Here is an 8,222-nt window from a genome sequence, read left to right on the forward strand (position 1 = left end):
TTATCAATTTTATAATCAAATCTTTTCAATATGTTTTTATTAGCTTTATTAATAAAAAAACTTAATCTTCTCTTACGTTTCTTCAACTGGTTCCATTATTTTAGACATTCCATTTCGTATGTTACCAGTCGAAACACCGCGGTCGCGATATGAAAAACGACTTTAATCTCAAGCTGAGATACAGATTTAGGGGTGACTCGTGTCATATATGGGAGGGTAGATGACAGGAAGCGGAAGCCAGGTCGTCGAATATCCATTTACGATTTTTCTCTTTTTTTTGTTATTTTCGTGATATTCCTATCACGTTGAGTTACCCCTTTCTCTCGTGCTCTCTTCCTCTATGCATATCAAGCAATCATAAAAACCATTTGCTGAAATATTCCAAGAATTTATATACGATCGCAGATTTGCAAAACAATTTAATGGCATGTCAGAAAATGTTTGGATACGGAATCAAATATCAATTATTGATGATTGGATTCTTGTAAGGGACGGTATAATCCGAGGCTTTCCGAACAGTTCCTGTTTAGTTTGCAGCTGTCCCATCGGGTTTCATTGATTTCAATTGATACTGGCAGGTTGGATACAATGGGAGACACAGGACACACATACGTGGGCGCATATGCGCTCTCAGAGAAGAATGACATCACATTGCATTCGAAATCTCTCGTGAGAGAATAAATCCTTGCTACATCGGGCGTACGGAAAGAGAGAGAGAGAAGAAAGCAGGAGAGAGAGAGAGAGAGAGAGAGAGAGAGAGAATGAGGAAGAAAGGTAGAAGTTTCCGAATGTATGACGAAGCGATTCAAAATGTATCCTCTCTAATACGTATATCTGCACGTATCCATCGTACTTACTCGTGACATCGGATTTCAAGAGAAATAGCAAATGAAACATGCTGAAACACGAAACTTATGCATTGCTTCTCTGCTTAATACACTCCAATTTCATCGAGTGCATACATTTTCCATCGAAAATAAAAACTACAGATTTACCTTCCAACGTGTCTACTGCCACGCGACCCTGAACTCGAATCATAAATTATGGCGAATGATCGTCATAGACATCTTGAATGGAGCACGTTCGGAATTAGGTATATTTATTCGAACGTCGAGTTCAAGTCTAGGTGCTCGACCGAGTGTAACTATTTCATTTGGACATTTATGAGGGAATTATGCTCCTAGTAATTTCGCGCTATTTTACTGTACTGCTATAAAGTGAAGTTCTATGAGACCCTAGCGTAGCAATTGCTCGCTGAACATCTGATTTATTGCGACCATGGTGGTCACCTTATCCCGAACGATGGACATTATTAATTTCCTAGGACTAAATCAATGGCATAATTCAGCGATATAATCGAAGAACCGGAAATTAATCCATATATTATCTTCCGCGAAGCATCAACCGGCAAGCATCAACTCAGACCTCGCAAAATTCGTCAAATCGATAACCATTTTCCACGCCACTCTTCATCATTTCTGCGTTCCATCAATTCTTCGCTGAAGCATCACTCAAATATTGATAATGGACGAAGAACGTCAAGTCCAATCGCCAGTGGATACGAATCTTTGCCGCGGTCCTTTCACTTTCTCCTCTTCGCCCGCGGGGAAATTGATTCTCCTTTCAGAGGGTGATTCTGTTTACAAGCGCCGTGGGAGGGAGATGACATTGGGGCGCGGGTGGTTTGATTACTACGTTTGTTCGAGTGAGATAGAACGAAAAGGAAAGATAGACAGATCCTTTGACATGAAGTGGATACTCGAGAAGGTCTTCGTGCGTCGTGGTGGCTGCATTTGCTCACGTGCCATGCGTCTCGTTTTTCCAATTCCTTCGCCCCCTCCGGACACACAATGCGCAGGTTGCCGTTTGATTCCGACGCGTTTCCCGCTAGTACTCCTCCGGGTCTTTGTGCACATCGGGCAGTAACAAAGCGGAGTCTGCTTTTCTGCTCTTCCGAATTCAACGTCAAACGTTTAACATTCCAAAGGGAACTTCACATGACGCGTGGTGATAACTCATCTCAAACATTGCATCCTTGTTTTTCGTCATTTAATAAAACTTTTAACATGCTAATCGTTTCTAAAAATATGAAAAGAAAAATTATACAAGAATTATACAAGAAAACAATTTGGCAGGAAAGGAAAAATATGATGTAAACTCAGCCAGAAATGATTAGTTGAGTCGGCATCAATTTGACATCTGTTTGACATTCTTTGTTATCTTCACCTTTATTGTACATAATTGTTTTTGTGTTAATTGACTAATTGCAAATATTTATACAAAATTTCTATTGTTTTTCGGTTAATTCTACAAGTACACAGTACATACTATGCTTTCGAAATTTGCATCAATTCTATGCTCGATATTTCATGTATACGAGGCTATTGATTGAGTTGTAGTGATCCGAAAATCTCTCTGTTCTACTGCCAATCAACAAACTGAAAAAGCCTTGTACGACACATGAAAGATCGGCCTATGGAAACTTATTACGCGCTGCCTAAAACTGGAACTATCGCATTGTACATTAACTAACACACGACTTTACATTCAATTCTACTCTTATATTATATTTCACTTATTTTATATGTTTAAATTTTCAATAATATTTATATACATTTTTCTCTCTTATTTAATTATCTTTTATCAACTCGCTCAAGATTGATCTGTTTTAATTACACAGAATTTAGCAAAAAAAAATGATACTCGGAAATTAATGACAAAAGTATGAAATTAATCAAATTAAAGACATAGAAATTTTATACAAATATTCGTTACTGTTACATAAAAATAATTATGATACAACAAAAAATAACAAGAATATCAATTAATATTTGACATTTCAACGCATTGAAATGGCAATTTTAATCATTTCTGTGGAAAGTATGATAAATTTTATGTTAAGAATTAATTACGTAAATCTCAAAATTTTATTGCTCCTATCATCTTATTCCTTTTTCTAGAAACTTAATATTATAGTATGAAAGTACTGTTAATATAATAATATTTTTAATATTTAAAATAAATAATAAATGGTCAATACTAGTAATAATTTTCTGTAAGAGTTAAAACACGAATTGCTTAAAAAAAATACATTATATTTTATTGCGTATCGTAAGATTAGATTTTTTTGCGCATTCCTGCGCGATACTATATCATCGAAATTTCTTCATCTAGGCGAGTCTGAATAATAATCAAATTGAACATTATGTAAAAAAGTGTTACAAAAAAAGGGACGGACATTATCGTTCCGACGGTACCGTTGCTCTAATAAAACTGTATCACGACGGGTCTCATTCGACGATACCGAGATTTACGTTCGAGTATCCGCCGACAGGCGATTACCACCACGAAATTAGCTTCCGCGAGCGAACATCACTCGCTTTTTTTCAATCTGTTGATTGTTTCTTTTTACTCTGCGAGATTAAAGGCGTATCACGTCGCGTTTCGGATGAGAGACAACGGCGAAATTGGCCGAATGAGAGAGCCAGTAATACCGTTCGATTATAAATAGATTCTCTTATGCGCCAATTCATATCAGCGATGTTGCTCAGTCATAAAACACATTAGTGGAAACAAGCAATCATGATTATTGATATCGAATATGTATTTAATAGCTTTTATATTATTAACACGTTATGTACAAATCGTTATTTTGAAAATCGATATTTGGATAGCACAAAGAATATCTTTTTCTAAATCTACAAATCTGCATAATAGTTTGTTTCTAAATATCAATCATTATATTGCTAAATACATCATTAATAATACGATTAATACCAAACAATGAGAATACAAGTATAATTCTACGTAACCAGGTGCAGTAACTGCAATTTTACAATAGACTCGTCTGCAAGGTTGCTAACCGTTAAACTGTCTTATTTTGTCTGACAATTACGCGATGCAATGTAATTTGATGTTATTATGCACGCGTGGTTGAATAGGAATGAACACTAAGAAATGAAGAACCATCAGTACTTCTCTTTCTCTTTCTCCGCTCTCTCTTTCTCTCTTTTTCAATCATTACTTTTAGAAAAAAAAAAAATAAAAGAAGGGAAAGCGCTCAAGGCATTGAATGTCTTAATTCGATCAAATCGCTGTTACTGATTAAACGCTCGCGCGCGCGCGCACTTGTAACAGTATAATGACTTCACGAGCAATTAAATCTCGTTTAGCGCGGCACGGAATAGTACTTCCTGTTTGAAACGATTCTTACATTTCTCTTCCACAATGGTGATGTTTCCCTTTTTGCACCCCCAAGACTAGTCTCGTTATTAATCCGAGAGTTCTGTTAATGTCGAGTCTCCTCACCACAGCAAGCCTTAAATGAGCAGGTGAGATGACCATAATAGTGTGTGTGTGCGTGCGTGCGTGCGTGCGTGTATGTGTGTGTGTGTGTGGGGGGGGGGGGTATCAGTATAATTTTCTTTAAATTTTTTATTCTTAAAAAATAAAAAGTGTTTCCTAGATGGCCAGGTGAAATTCATTTTTACATTCCTCTATCTCATAGGGATATAATCAATGTAAATTTAACATTGAGAAAAAAAATTGTTAACTTGCCTAATGCATTACTTTTAGTTCGTAATGATTATTTAATTCAAGTATTTATGTAAATTTAGGTTAAATACGTGAGTCATATCAACAAAATATTATAATTTTAAACTCGTTATTCGTTAATTGAATCAACTAATATTTTTTTCAATCAGCAACTTCTCTTCTCAGTGTTTAACGTAATATACTAGTAAAAAATGTAACTATAAAATTAAAATTCTTTTTAGACTGTTCTAAGCACTCCACTTACCAACTTGCGTATCTCTAAATTACCTATCTACTTAAAGGTTAAATGCAGAAATGTATTTCCGCAACGGTGCAGATCACGGACAAATTCCTTCCGCGTTAATGATCAGCAGCATTAACCTGATGCGACGGTAGTCTCATTATAGTATGCTCGGCAGTATGCACGTCCGCAAAATTCGCACAATTCGTGCGATCGCGGAATTTACTATCGGGTTAATGCCAGCAAATTACAAGCGCGTATGGATAATCATCGAGATCTTCCCGCGATGTCTCCCGACGTACCGTCGACTTCTATAGGATTTCATAAAATCGAGTAAAAGCCGCGGCGGCTGCATTTTTTTCATGAAACAATCATGAACGCATCCGCTCGCTTGCACTTATGCGCGCACATTTGCATTTTTATGATTTCACAAACGGGTGATTGTAACAAACAAAAGAAATAATCTTGTATGCTTTGAAAGCACTCGTACGCTTTGAAAATGTAATTTTGTATATGCATGTTTTAAGCATTAGTTATTATTCATGAATTATTTCACGGTTTTCGCTTGCACTACGATTATTTACATTTACACAAGAAAAAAAAATGTTAAAACAATTAAAAATCACTAATTCAAGCAAATTTAATCATAATATATGTTAAATTAGCAAAGCTATGTAACTGAATAAAATTAGTGATTATACATAGATGGTCATATTTATTATAATAAACTTGACAATACAGCAAAATATAACTTTCTACGAAAATCAATCCAATATATAAATTAAAATTTTTAACAATATATGCTAACTGAAGTGACTAAACTTTTGCTATTGAAGAAAACAATTATTATCTTAATAATTTTCATTATAGCAAAGAAAGCTGAATTATCATACTGGTAATTGTTTATAGATATAATTTCTTTGTTGAATCATTAAATCTTCTTACTTATAAATTTTAAACTCGTGCAGTAAGCTTTACTGAATCACCCAATCTATATTTTTCTATAATAATAAATATTATTTATTCCAGATTATTTTTTATACTGTTACAAAAACCGATATTTTATATATAGCAAAATTTTATATATAAGCAAAAGATAAAGAAAAGCAAGAAATAAATGAGTTCATTCTTAAATTAAGCAAGAGACAAAGATGTCACGTCATTCTCCTTCCCATTGCGGTTCACGTTGGTTCTTCCGCCGGTCTTCCCGTTGTGCACTCTGATAAATGAGAAATTCCCAGCGCCGATTTTCCTTCGCCGTATCGATCAAAGCAAGAAGTTCACGGACCTCGCCGCGCGCATAGCACAACCGTAACATCATTACGAGAAACACGATATCAGCGCGAGAAAATTACGGGGGAATTTTTCCAAGGTGCACCAGCACGAAACTTGCAAGTGTTGCTGATCCGTGTGCGCGTCCGCGAATGTTGTTTATCTGTAAATTCCTACGTACGCGCGTCCGTATACAAGTGCGTGCGTACGTAGATATACGTGGGTGTATACACGCGGTCACGTTTGAAACGCTTCGAGAGGGAATCGCAGATATGAATCTGCGCTGTATCGCGATACGAAGATGCGGGGAACGGCGTGAACGCGAAGGGAACAGAAGTGAATTCGCTTCCTCCTACTTCTGACGCTAATATCAGCTTTCAGTTCCGATCTTGATCGGAAAACCTAACGAAAGAATGCCTGGAAAAAGAGCAGGTACGTGTTCAGGGAGTACAAATACAGTTCTAAGTGAGAATACGGAAAAGTTACTCAACAAATATTTTCCTCTATATCTATCTCTCTATATCTCTCTATATATATAATAATTACTAACATTAGATCGTTATTAATAAAGTAGACGTCTATATGATGAAAATTGCATACAGGGTATAATTTAAAAAGTAAATCATATAGCGCTATATATTCCTGAAATTAAATCTGAAATTTATGAACCATTTTACACTTTTCATGATAGTTAATGAGATGTTAATTTTTAAAGATTTCTGAATAAAATTCGGGTAAAATTGACGCATAAGACAATTTTAGGATATTTTTTAGTTTTCTTTATCAAATATCTTAAAGATAAACTCTTAAAAATTTCTTAAAGTTGTCTTACGTATCGATTTTAAACATTATATTTCCTGCGTAATTAAAAAAAAATTTATAAAAATTGCAAACTGATTCATAAGTTTTAGACTCAGTTTTTTATTAGGAATAGTACTGTACGGTTCATGGATACTTTTTAAGTTACACCTGTATACACAGAATTACATTCAAATTAATTGACATTTCGGAAATACTTATGCATACCTAAAATTTAATGCATGCAATAAAATCTTAAATTTATGCAAAATAGAAATCTTGTAATTACTTTAAGCGATCTAAAATATTCATAAAAACGGTGACTATTTCTCATAAAGATTTTATTGGATGCATTAAATTTTATTCATTGAACAATTTTATTTATAAACAATATTAGTTTATAAATTATTTCTGATTTGAATTATTAATTTGTTACAAATGATGTTTTTTAAATAGATCGCGAAATAGAGTACTAATTCTATAAAAGTGTTATAACGTGTTTTTGTAGAATTTAGTTATACTTCGTCATTACTGATAATAATCTTTCTTAATATTATAATACAATGAAACGAGCTCCATGTATGAATTATATATGTATGAATAAGTCATTATTCTCGATGCCTCATGGGATCCCCATAGATTATTGATCCAATCACACGACTCGTTTCGCTTTAAAAAACTCGGGAAACAGTTTCTAGCCATCCTATATGTAATGTCCATCGCGGTTACTTGACGCTAAAATCGATTAATTCTACATTATATTATATTTGCCTCGATAAGGACGTTAAAAGTAACTCCTCAAAATATTACATTACTATATTTTGTTAAATTATATTCATCGTTTTAAATCGTACTATTAATCTTATTCGCGCAAGCAATATCTTCAAAAATACTTTCAGTGGAATAAAAATAGTATTGTTATAAGAATGTGTGTATAAAAGGATTCTTCGTTCAGATTTACGACAACCGGGGTGAAGTATTGATTTTCAGAGTTACCGTCTGCTCGAAAACATTGTCCTCGTTCGTTGAATTCAGTCAAAATGGATTCCATAAAGACTATTCGCCACGGCATTGTGGGAAGAGCAATTTTGCGTGAATCGGATACGGACTGAATCGGATTGGAAGTCAATCAAAAGGAAAATTTGAAGTAAACTCCTATATACGTAATATACAGAATATATATTAGATTATCAAATATAAAGTGAAAAAATAAGCCATTATTTAGTATCATTAGTTATAACATTATTCATTATTTATTAATTTAGTATTAATCGAATTTTATTTTTCCAAAGTGTCAAAATATCAAATAAGATATATTCAATAAAAAAACTTAAAAAATATTATAATAAATATTTTTTTTCCAAATTCTTCCTAAAAA

The sequence above is a fragment of the Atta colombica genome, unplaced genomic scaffold (genome assembly GCF_001594045.1).
Source record: "Atta colombica isolate Treedump-2 unplaced genomic scaffold, Acol1.0 scaffold311, whole genome shotgun sequence".
Lineage (NCBI taxonomy): Eukaryota > Metazoa > Arthropoda > Insecta > Hymenoptera > Formicidae > Atta > Atta colombica.